Source organism: Saccostrea cucullata, unplaced genomic scaffold, assembly GCF_032062105.1.
Source record: "Saccostrea cucullata isolate Sc308-1 unplaced genomic scaffold, CSIRO_AGI_Scuc_v1 ctg6984, whole genome shotgun sequence".
NCBI lineage: Eukaryota > Metazoa > Mollusca > Bivalvia > Ostreida > Ostreidae > Saccostrea > Saccostrea cuccullata.
The window spans coordinates 20,001-33,423 of record NW_026928085.1 but is presented as its reverse complement, the minus strand read 5'-3'; the positions used below and the strand labels follow the sequence as shown (position 1 = coordinate 33,423).

The 13,423-nt window shown below is 37.4% G+C and overlaps 1 pseudogene; it reads left to right on the top strand.

Annotated features, from left to right (window-relative positions):
• Window positions 1–405: 405 nt before the first annotated feature.
• On the top strand, window positions 406–11,268 carry LOC134276373 (actin-related protein 8-like; annotated as a pseudogene).
• Window positions 11,269–13,423: the final 2,155 nt, after the last annotated feature.

The window sequence follows — 13,423 nt, the reverse complement described above, 5'->3', positions numbered from 1 at the left end:
CTCAGAAGTGTGCAAAAATGTGACATTGGGTAACAATTGAAAATTGGGATCAATTATACTTTAAAGTAACAGTCATCATCTCTATGTGGTGTTACGACAATAAACGTTGTATACTTCTTCATGAAAGAAAATCCTAAGTGTTAAAAACATTTTTTGAGTTCTAATTAAAGTAGGCGGCGAATTTGCAACAAGTAGGGGGTGAGAAATCGCTGGGTGTCAGCTCTTGAGAACTCTGCCTTTTTAGCATTAAGGGATCTGTAGCCACTGTGTTATGGTCAAACACCATATACATATATAAAACCATAGTTCACAGTTCTACAGCTACAGTACCAACATTGTTATTCTTTACATTTTTATAATGTCCTATCATGCTTGTATCCTATCATGCGTGTATTCTATCGTATCATGCGTGTATCCTATCGTATCCTGTATCCTGTCAAGAATAACAATACTGGTACTGTTAGACTGTTCCTAACTAGATCCAGAGACACAAAGGCATTGAAAGTCAATGTAAATTATATTTAGTAAATGTGTGAATAAAAACGACCCTTTTATACACGTACTTACTCAATATTTACTTAAACTTTCAGTGCCAGTCAGAGACAAGATATCTAAAATGAATCTCTTACATCAATTATTTACATATCAGAATATTTTAAATGATTTTTCCAAGCCATAGTAAGACATTTCATTGGAGTTAAATTTTTCTTTACTGGATTGTCAACATGGAAACGTTACATGTATGTTTAGGATTTGGTTTAAATATTTAGGATTATGAAGTTAACCTGTAAATTTTATATGTATTACTTAAATAGGTATGTAAACCAACTTTTATTCGTATGCAAGAAATATCCGCTAGTTTCGTGACTTTCTTTAACTCGCGAATAATAATCGCTGCGAACCATCCATTTTTCTTATTAATAAGTATTTATAGAGAACATTGCCTCAAAGACGAAAATTAATTGTTGCGGATTGATTTCAAATTGATGAATCTCGAATAAAAGATCACGTAAATAATAGTTGGATTACAGTAGTCTGTAAATTTTTAACAGTGCTTGCTTTGTTGTATTACATTAGCCCGTTCAGACCTCCACTATTGTCATCATTCACCCAGGTTCTTTGAACCTGCGGATTGGTCGAGCCTCCGACCCCTGCCAGTGACCATCCCCCAGGTATAGCCAGGAAGAGAATCTCACAGACCAGGACCTCCGGCTCCCTCATACTCAGACCGGAATGTGTTGTAAGTAGCTCTGTCACATAAAGTGATTTTAATCGATTTTGGTTCTTTCCTTCTGGTTAGGCCATAGTTTTTACATTTTTCAGTTTACAGATCCACCGACCAATTTTTTCAGGTTTTAGAAAATAAATATTGGTAGACATAAGGTCATGCTAATAAAAGGAAATAGGCAACATTGTAGGGTTTCACTAAAATAAGTTGAGATAATCTGTTACTTGATAATTAATAAAATATAGTTTACAAGATTATGAATTATTTCTGTTTGAAAGAAGTTTCAAATTATTTTTATTTTGTCACCACCCAATGGACATTTTGGTTGAAAGAATCCGTAAACCTAAAGATAAAATAACTTTGGCCTGATGTTAAAATACTTGATCATGCATGCATTTTCATTACTGCTTGTCATAGATGTATAAACTTCTATTTTAAATCAAGTTGCATGTATAACTGAAAATGATTTTAATTGAAAATACTGCTCAATATCTGTATATATGGGAAGTCCTCATTTCAACACAAGTCTTTTATATCCATATTAACAGCATTCCGAGGCCAAGCCGCAGTTCAAGGTTGGACTAAAACAGGCAGAGGAGGCTGTGGGGGCCAGACCGATGTCTACAGGAGAATACAGACAGACCTCATCAGTTAAACAGGTACGTGTATTCACTGACTTAACTCTAGCCAAAGGAAAAGCATTAGATGTATGCATGCACATGATCTGATTCAGTACATGTTCTACTTAGACAAGAAGAAAAGTATTTTAGTTAATGGTTTCCTGACCACACGAAATTTTTTTATTTCTTGAATTTCTTACACTGTAGTTATATAATTATAACCATGGAGTCAAAGGTCAAAGGACGGAGGTCATATGTCAACAGATGTGGACAAGGACTGAAAGTCAGCCTTCCTTCATTGTGGGTCAAGAGGTCAGAGTTCATAGCTGTTTTCACTTCCGTAGTTACCTCAATTAATAAAGCTATCTGACAATGTATAAAAGATTTTTCAAAATGTTGCCTCTTCCATCCTTGTAAGGTACAAACCAATAATAAGATATTTCATGCCAGGACTTGACTATTAGAATCTTTTTATTAGGCCATGTATGTGAACCCAGCACACAATTACAATCTACACTGGCCAATGCGGCGGGGGAGGCTAAACATTCATGATGGTCCAGGAGGCACCCTGACAGCCGTACTGGCAGATATAGAGGCCATCTGGGCCACAGCCCTACAGAAACACTTAGATATACCACTCAAAGACCTCAAGGTAAAACTTTAAAAAACAACAGAAACATCTACAAATACCACTCAAAGAACTCAAGGTAAAACTTAACTACAGTAACATCTAGATTTACCACTCAAATACCTCAAGGTAAAACTTAACTACAGTAACATCTAGATATACCACTCAAAGATCTCAAGATAAAACTACAAAAACACCTAGATATACCACTCAAAGACCTCAAGGTAAAAATTAAAAGATCTCAAGGTGAAACTACAAAAACACCTAGATATACCACTCAAAGATCTCAAGGTAAAACTACAAAAACACCTAGATATACCACTCAAAGACCTCAAGGTAAAAATTAAAAGATCTCAAGGTGAAACTACAAAAACACCTAGATATACCACTCAAAGACCTCAAGGTAAAACTACAAAAACACCTAGATATACCACTCAAAGACCTCAAGGTAAAATTTAACTACAGAAACATCTAGATATACCACTCAGAGACCTCAAGATAAAACTTAACTAAAGACACATCTAGATATACTACTCAAAAGGAAAATCTAGATATACCATTCAACAGAAACATTTAGATATACCACTCAACAGAAACATCTAGATATACCACTCAACAGACACATCTAGATATACCACTCAACAGAAACATCTAGATATACCACTCAACAGACACATCTAGATATACCACTCAACAGAAACATCTAGATATACCACTCAACAGAAACATCTAGATATACCACTCAACAGACACATCTAGATATACCACTCAACAGAAACATCTAGATATACCACTCAATAGACACATCTGGATATACCACTCAATAGACACAATCCTAGATATACCACTCAACAGAAACATCTAAATATACCACTCAACAGACACATCTAAATATACCACTCAATAGACACACCTAGATATACCACTCAATAGACACATCTAGATATACCACTCAACAGACACATCTAAATATACCACTCAATAGACACACCTAGATATACCACTCAATAGACACAATCCTAGATATACCACTCAAAGTTCACTTGGTCAATCTTTAACATCCTGTTGCTACAAAAATGTCTAGATTGCTTGATTGTATGTTGTTTCATATGGTTGATGTCCAAATGTATAAAGCCATGTTGTTGATTTCTGATGTTGATTTTTGAGATGTAAAGCCATGTTGTTGATTCCTGATGTTTATATTTCAGATGTATCAAGCCATGCTGTTGAAACCTGTTTGTGTTTCTGATTTATAACACCATGCTTGATGTTGATTTCTGATGTTGATTTTCAGATGTATAGAACCATGCTGTTGATTCCTGATGTTGATTTATAAAGACATGCTGCTGATTTTTGATGTTATCATGTTGATGTCTTAGATGTATAAGTCCATGTTGATTCCTGATGTTGATTTCAGATGTATAAGGCCATGTTGTTGATTTCTTATGTTGATTTTTGATGTTGATATTTCAGATGTATAAGGCCATGCTGTTAATTCCTGACGTATTCAGTCACAGACACACTAAGCACTTGATGACCCTGTTGTTGGACAGACTGGGGTTTGGCAGCGCCATCCTCCACCAGGTTAGTAAAAGTCACCAACCACTGCATGTACAATACTGTAATATTGAAAACTAACCACTGAATGTACAACACTGCAATATTGTAAACTTACTCTTATACACTTTTGAGAAATATCAGCAAATCCAGCTTTCTGATATGTATGACTGGGAAAAGCTACAGGCATGTTACATAAATCTGTTTATCTCCTAGGAATCGGTATGTGCGACCTTTGGGTCAGGGGTCAGCAGTGCTTGTGTGGTAGACATTGGAGATCAGAAAACCAGTGTATGTTGTGTAGAAGACGGAATATCTCACAGGAACACAAGGTAGGGAACCAGTAAAGAGAACCAATGTGTGTTGTGTAGAAGACAGAATATCTCACAGAATTACAAGGTAGGGAACCAGTAAAGAGAACCAGTGTGTGTTTTGTAGAAGACGGAATATCTCACAGGAACACAAGGTAGGGAACCAGTAAAGAGAACTAGTGTGTGTTGTGTAGAAGATGTAATATCTCACACAATTACAAGGTAGGGAACCAGTAAAGAGAACCAATGTGTGTTTTGTAGAAGACGGAATATCTCACAGGAACACAAGGTAGGGAACCAGTAAAGAGAACTAGTGTGTGTTGTGTAGAAGATGTAATATCTCACACAATTACAAGGTAGGGAACCAGTAAAGAGAACCAATGTGTGTTGTGTAGAAGACGGAATATCTCACACAATTACAAGGTAGGGAACCAGTAAAGAGAACCAGGGTGTGTCGTGTAGAAGACGGAATATCTCACAGAATTACAAGGTAGGGAACCAGTAAAGAGAACCAATGTGTGTTGTGTAGAAGACGGAATATCTCACAGAATTACAAGGTAGGGAACCAGTAAAGAGAACCAGCGTGTGTTGTGTAGAAGACGGAATATCTCACAGAATTACAAGGTAGGGAACCAGTAAAGAGAACCAGTGTGTGTTGTGTAGAAGACGGAATATCTCACAGAATTACAAGGTATGGAACCAGTAAAGAGAACCAGTTTGTGTCGTGTAGAAGACGGAATATCTCACAGGAACACAAGGTATGGAACCAGTAAAGAGAACCAATGTGTGTTGTGTAGAAGATGGAATATCTCACAGGAACACAAGGTAGGGAACCAGTAAAGAGACCCAGTGTGTGTTGTGTAGAAGACGGAATATCTCACAGAATTACAAGGTAGGGAACCAGTAAAGAGACCCAGTGTGTGTTGTGTAGAAGACGGAATATCTCACAGGAACACAAGGTAGGGAACCAGTAAAGAGAACCAATGTGTGTCGTGTAGAAGACGGAATATCTCACAGAATTACAAGGTAGGGAACCAGTAAAGAGAACCAGTTTGTGTCGTGTAGAAGACGGAATATCTCACAGAATTACAAGGTAGGGAACCAGTAAAGAGAACCAGTTTGTGTCGTGTAGAAGACGGAATATCTCACAGGAACACAAGGTAGGGAACCAGTAAAGAGAACCAATGTGTGTTGTGTAGAAGATGGAATATCTCACAGGAACACAAGGTAGGGAACCAGTAAAGAGAACCAATGTGTGTTGTGTAGAAGACGGAATATCTCACAGAATTACAAGGTAGGGAACCAGTAAAGAGAACCAATGTGTGTTGTGTAGAAGATGGAATATCTCACAGAATTACAAGGTAGGGAACCAGTAAAGAGAACCAATGTGTGTTGTGTAGAAGATGGAATATCTCACAGGAACACAAGGTAGGGAACCAGTAAAGAGAACCAATGTGTGTTGTGTAGAAGACGGAATATCTCACAGAATTACAAGGTAGGGAACCAGTAAAGAGACCCAGTGTGTGTAGTGTAGAAGACGGAATATCTCACAGAATTACAAGGTAGGGAACCAGTAAAGAGAACCAGTGTGTGTTGTGTAGAAGACGGAATATCTCACAGGAACACAAGGTAGGGAACCAGTAAAGAGAACCAATGTGTGTCGTGTAGAAGACGGAATATCTCACAGAATTACAAGGTAGGGAACCAGTAAAGAGAACCAGTTTGTGTCGTGTAGAAGACGGAATATCTCACAGAATTACAAGGTAGGGAACCAGTAAAGAGAACCAGTTTGTGTCGTGTAGAAGACGGAATATCTCACAGGAACACAAGGTAGGGAACCAGTAAAGAGAACCAATGTGTGTTGTGTAGAAGATGGAATATCTCACAGGAACACAAGGTAGGGAACCAGTAAAGAGAACCAATGTGTGTTGTGTAGAAGATGGAATATCTCACAGGAACACAAGGTAGGGAACCAGTAAAGAGAACCAATGTGTGTTGTGTAGAAGACGGAATATCTCACAGAATTACAAGGTAGGGAACCAGTAAAGAGAACCAATGTGTGTTGTGTAGAAGATGGAATATCTCACAGAATTACAAGGTAGGGAACCAGTAAAGAGAACCAATGTGTGTTGTGTAGAAGATGGAATATCTCACAGGAACACAAGGTAGGGAACCAGTAAAGAGAACCAATGTGTGTTGTGTAGAAGACGGAATATCTCACAGAATTACAAGGTAGGGAACCAGTAAAGAGACCCAGTGTGTGTTGTGTAGAAGACGGAATATCTCACAGAATTACAAGGTAGGGAACCAGTAAAGAGAACCAGTTTGTGTAGTGTAGAAGATGGAATATCTCACAGGAACACAAGGTAGGGAACCAGTAAAGAGAACCAATGTGTGTTGTGTAGAAGACGGAATATCTCACAGAATTACAAGGTAGGGAACCAGTAAAGAGAACCAATGTGTGTTGTGTAGAAGATGTAATATCTCACAGGAACACAAGGTATGGAACCAGTAAAGAGGACCAGTGTGTGTTGTGTAGAAGATGTAATATCTCACAGGAACACAAGGTATGGAACCAGTAAAGAGAACCAGTGTGTGTTGTGTAGAAGATGTAATATCTCACAGGAACACAAGGTATGGAACCAGTAAAGAGGACCAGTGTGTGTTGTGTAGAAGATGTAATATCTCACAGGAACACAAGGTAGGGAACCAGTAAAGAAATATATATATTACAGGGAAGCAGACAAACAGTATGTTAAGGGGGGCGACTATAGTTTTATTGTGTGAAAAGTACAATAGCGAGACTCTTCATTTTTATACCATATTTAACTTACATTAACTTCAGTGTACATGCAAAGTTTGGGAAAATCTACCATCCAGGTATTTTTAGGGACTGTCTCAAAATACAGGTACATTTACTATAGGATTATATAGGAAAATGCCAATTTTTAGCACTTTAAAGCAAATTATACAAATACTACAATAGACATTTTGTTCAAACTATAATATTTGATGAGTAATACTATATTATACAATATATGTAAGAAACACAAAATTCTACCGTCTTGTTACCAGAGGGTGCATCTCAAAATGCAAAAAATTAACAAATTTTACTATTGTTATAGAGTATTACAAAATATGACATACACCATGGATTCACATGAAAACATAATAAAACTATTGGAGATATTCTCAAATTTCTATGTTTTAAATTTTCCAGAGCGTGTTTTTATTACTTTTTCTTTAAAAATATTTTTATTATCCGTTTCTTTAAGAGCTACAGATTATCATAACCTCAAAAACACACTGCACAACGTCAACCTACCTATCAATTGCAAAATTGGTTAAAAAATCAGTTATATCAAATTGTAATTACATTTTAATACCTATAATTTCTTAATTTTGTTTAATTTTAATAATTAAGCAAAAAAAGTTGCATTAAAACAGTAAATACGCTTCATTTTACCATGATGCGCGAAATATTGCGCAATGGAAACTATAGTCGGCACCCTTAAATAAAAAGTAAAGTATCTCAATTCAATGTAGAAGAAAAATATCCCATTGAATAACTAAATAGGGGACCAGATAAAAGAGAATGATTATCTTAGAAAAATATTGTGTTATGTACAAGTAATTTATCTCAGGATGAAGTGGTATGGAACAGGTCAGGGTGTGCACAAGATGGAAGAAATGTGATCTTATCTACATGTGTAAATAGAACAGAAAAACACACAAGTTACATAATATATTCATGGAAAATGACAGAGTGTTTTATTTCAGGGTGACAATGGATTTTGGAGGAAGTGACATCACTAGGTGTTTCCATCACATGATCCAGAGATCAGGAATTAACCTGAGGGAGTTAGACGCTCAGAATACGGTAGACTGTCTCCTGCTGCAGGAAATGAAGGAAACTTACTGCACTCTGGACCAGGTGTGTGTTATAATTTAGTCAGTCAGGCCTAAGTGTTATATAAATATTGTCAGTCAGATTTACTGCTCTCTGGATCAGGTCTATGCTTTAAATATTATGTTGGTCAGGCTTCTGTCCCCAGTGAATGTAACTACAGGTTTTACTGTTTAAGTGAAAAAAATATTACATTACTTTACACGTAGAGGTGGGATGGGAGTTGGAAACAATATTTACAGCAAAAAAAATATGGAGACTAATGTTATCCTGCGTGCATTGGCAATAGTGATAACAGGAATAAAGCATGGGGAGAGGTCGCTCAAGGAAGTACTTAGGATAATTATACGAAGAAAATCCATCAATATCCATAGGTGTTTTTAAAAAATAAAATACATTGATTTGAATAGGGTTTGACCATTGTTAAAATTAAAGGAAGTATTTTATTGAATGACATACTTCATAACTTGAATATTTATTGTAAAATCTCTGAAAAAGGAAACCACTGGCTTAGTGAGGACAGTTGAGTTGACTCACAGTTAAGCAGGACAACACCTCACACCTTACCCAGAAGTCAACTGAATACAATAGAACTGTAAAACTACCTTGTTATAAAGTTAACATTCTTTTTGAAAATTTAATGCTGATGAGATCAAGAGCAACTTATAAGATACAGACTGCTGATTTATAATGTAAAACCAATTACTGAATCATAAAAAGTTTTCAAATCATTAATTACCCCAACCTGTATTAGAGCAATGTGCATGCTAGTGCAGGCTGAAAATAAATGTATAAATTTCAAAAATATTTTTTAAGATAAATTATTCCTTACAAACCAATCCTGTTGTTATTTTGTAGGATGACAGTGGAGTAAAGGAACACTCCATCCTGATAAAGAAGCCAGAGCAGCACATTGTGAAGTATCCCATCAGGCTCGGAGAGGAAGTCATTCTCACTCCCATGAGCCTCTTCTTCCCTGACCTATTGACCTTACATGGAGACTTGGCACATGTCCAGAAGAGGAGCGAGGGAGATCCTGAGGACCCACATGATGAATTCTACCTCAAAATGACTACAAGGGAGGTAAGTCAATTCTAACTCATCATCGGAAACCCACAGGTGATTTCGTCTTTACTTATCCTCGTGGGCATACTCGCTGAAAAATGTAATTACATGTAAATATGCATGGATCATTTGATTGGCCGCTTCACAGAGTCGCGATGCTAAAACAAATACACAGCCAAATGCAATATCACTACATTCACAATAAGTTTGATTAAAATTTTTATCAACCTGTGTATCTAGTCTTAAATCACAGGGAACCAATACAGGTTCAATTGATAGAGGAAACATGTTATTTATTAATTTCTTAATTATCAAACATTTTCTTTCAGACAAAGCTGGCAAAAAAGAAAGACAACTCAGATAACAAAGATGCCAATGAGAGCAACATAGGTCAGTTTGACGATTCGACCTTTCAACCTCAGATAGACGAGGACTCGAACGACAACGCGGAATCTCTACAGGTTACGGACATACAGAAAGGTGGGCGGGGCTTAGAGATAGAGGAGGAGCTAGAGGCGGAGTCAGAACCTGTTGTACAACTGATGGGCGTCGATCAGGCCATCCTTCACAGTATAGATAAATGTGGTCAGTATGGAGAAATTATCTGTAACAAGTTAAAACTAAAGGATTGAAGGAAAAACAATTTTTACTTGTTTTAAATTTGGATTTTTCTTTTTTCTTCATTCAGCATGGTGTGCTTGTATTTTTTTCATAAAGGGGGGGGGGGGAGATGGAGGGGTTATATTTATATGAGGACATCTTTATTCCCTATGTTAAAGTTGAAAATTTTCATCTTGAAGTTCATGTTCATTTCATTTTCTCTTTTGTGTATTTCTGATAATTTAAAAAATATTACTGTTATAGTACATCATTAGATTGTGCATGTTGTTTAGTCTTTCAATAAAATAAAGCCCATTACAAATAATCTTGTTTGTTTCTAAAAGACAGCAAAGAAGGATCCAGCATTCTTTTATGATTGACCCTGATTACATTTCAGACAATGATGAGACTAAGAAGAAGATGTACAGCTGTATCGTGGTGGTGGGGGGAGGGATGATGTTTGAGGGGGCCCAGCAGTGGCTCCAGTACCGCGTGTGGGTGGGGATGCCCCCGCAGTACCGACTAATGCTGGAAACCATGGACGTCTTCACCAGACCAAAGGTAAGTCCTCTTTAAACAACAAAGAACAATCCAGTCTGATTAAAATTAGATGTTAGATCCACTTGCATACTTGCTACACTAAAATCTAACAACATCCCATTGAGGGCACATCAGAGATCAAATTCTATCAACCAATCAAATTGTAGTCTGCAAAATCGTCGTTTATTGTTGAAGCCAATAAGTATATAGCTGCATGTTCCAAATTTGACCTCTGGCGTGACCCTCAATGGGATGTTGTTAGATGTTAGTGTAGCGAGTATGCGAGCGGATCTAACACCTAATTTTAAGTAGATTGAGAACAATCCGACCTATAGGTCCAGTCTGGGTCCTTTGTTTAGTTGTCCTGAGTAAGCTAAAGCATAGTACTCAAACTGCACACAATATTGTATGTGGATGAAAGGATGGCAGTGTGTTTGACCTTTTCCTTTGATTCTTGTAAAGTTATATAAAGTCCATGAAACAATTGGTTGTGAATGACCTATTCTGTTCATGACCTGCTGTGTAGGGTTACCCATGATATACAGGTTACTAATTATCTCCTTGTGATTCTTTCAGGACATGGATCCCCGCATGGTTTGCTGGAAAGGAGCGGCCATCTTGGCTTGTCTGGACACGACTCAGGAATTGTGGATCACACAGCGAGAGTGGAGACAGTACAGCGTACGGATGCTGAGAGAGAGGGCACCATTTATGTGGTGACAATAAAACAGACAGATATGTGACATGTACCATACAGACCAATGTTAAAGGAGGAGGCACCATTACAACCAGACAGATTTAAACGAGACTTACCAACCCGGCGCATGCTGAGGGAGAGGGTACCATTTATGTGGTGACATTTATTGGCTTAGATAAATTATATGGAGCTGTGATGCAACAGTTGAATCCCCCTCAGAGTGAACATGGTGAATGATCAAGTGAATTACGTAGGCTTTGACCTTCAAACTCTCATGAAAACATTCCAAGTGTATGATGAGTTTGGAAAGTGCTTTTTCTGACAGGTGTGATTACTGACACAATAACTACAGAAAAGACATTATATAGAATGTGTAGCCAATGAGCAAGTGAAGGCGAACCTAAACTAATGCCAGATTATAACATCTTAAGCTTTGTAATAAATTTACCACAGGGTTTGTTGTCTTGAATAAATGTTTAATCTTATAAAATAGCAATACATCTCTGACGGTTTTATTTCAGCATTTTATTTTTCTGTTTTACATGTAAGGGGATAATATGGTCAGTTGTCAAACATAATTCAATACTAGATGCTGTCATGAGACAGTAATACCCGCACTAAGGTGTTTGCCTCTAAATACACAATCCTACGGGCGGCTTACCAAGGAAAAAATCAAAATAATTCTATATAATTCAGGCACGTAGCATCGTTTTTGAAAGTGGGGGGGGGGGGGCAACCTGAGAAAATTTTTTTTACTAACCTAAAAAAATTAACAAGGAAAAAAAATGAAATGGGGGGGGGGGGGGGTAGTGGCCACTTTTTTTTCAAGGCAAAATTACTTTCACTTCCAATTTTTTCCCATATTTCCTTGCAATGTATATACTGTGGTAAAAAGGGGGGGGGCAACCATCTTTTCAATGGACATTTTCTTATAGTACATGTAATGTTGGGAAAAAAGGGGGCAGCCCCCCCCCCCCCCCCCGGTTGCTACGTGCCTATAATTTACATGTATTCATCAAATTGGGTATGAAATTATCCCTGTGACCTATAACTCAGAACCTCTTATATTTATTTTACATGCTTAATTCATTATATACAGGGTCGTAACTACCATTGAGGCAACGGAGGCAATTGCCTCCTCTAGATTTTCTTTTTTTTTTTTTTTGGGAAATAAACACAACACAAGCAGCTGGATCAAGATTGATCATTTATTTGTTTGATTATAGCCACCTGAGCAATTTTTCAGCTATCCAGTGAGTGTCACCATTACCTATGCTCGGCGTTCAGGGCCTTTGAGCAGAGAGGGATCTTTATCGTGCCACAGCTGTGACACGGGGCTTCGGTTAACTTTATGCGGTCTCATCCGAAGGACCAGTCCCCATGTCCCATAGCGAAATTCGAACTACGGCGATCGATCATTTTAGAACTGCATTTAGTACAGTGAAAACTATTCAGAATGAATCGACGGGTACGATCTTCCCAGATCCCCCTATTGACTTAAATAATTTTATCTTTTTCTTGGGAAAAGTCAGTTTCGTATTTATCATTAAGCAGAAAGATCCATCTTGCGTTCTCTGGTGATCAAAGCTAGACGATCACCGTTAAGCCTTCAGACAATATTGAAAATGGGAATTACGATTGAAATTTATTTGATCATATCTATCCAAAATAGTACATAAATAGGTAATATAATAAAGTGGTAAGCATTCTCAAAATAAAGGAAATGGTCCAAAATTGAGCCGTTTGAAGCAATTTTTTTACGGGGGGCTTCGCCCCCCGCACCCACCGGTCTTTGGGGGCCTCAATCGGCGGCCCCCAAACCCCCACCTCCTCTATCTTTTACCCCTAGTTACGGCCCTGATATACCAGTTTGAATTCTATTAATAATGTAAATTAGATTTTGAGAAATGTTTTGCTCATAATAGGACCTTTTTAAACTTACCAATCCCCCCCCCCCTCTCGACACCACAATCACACAGTACATACTTTTGGGAATAGGCTAGATGGAACAGTTTTGTTAAAACATTGTTTGTTATGAATTAATTTAAAATTTGTTCTTGACATGTAAATTCTACATCACATCACGTTGCGTCACCCATTATCATATTTTTAGATTAAACTCTATTCGGTACACCTCGGCCAATTCCCACTTCATCTGATAAGGTGACGGAATCGATGGCACGAAGGTTTTCCGAATGGAATATCATTATAACATGCTGCAGAATGGTGTGCTTTGGATTAATTCATTTTGTGTTATAATTGGATTTATA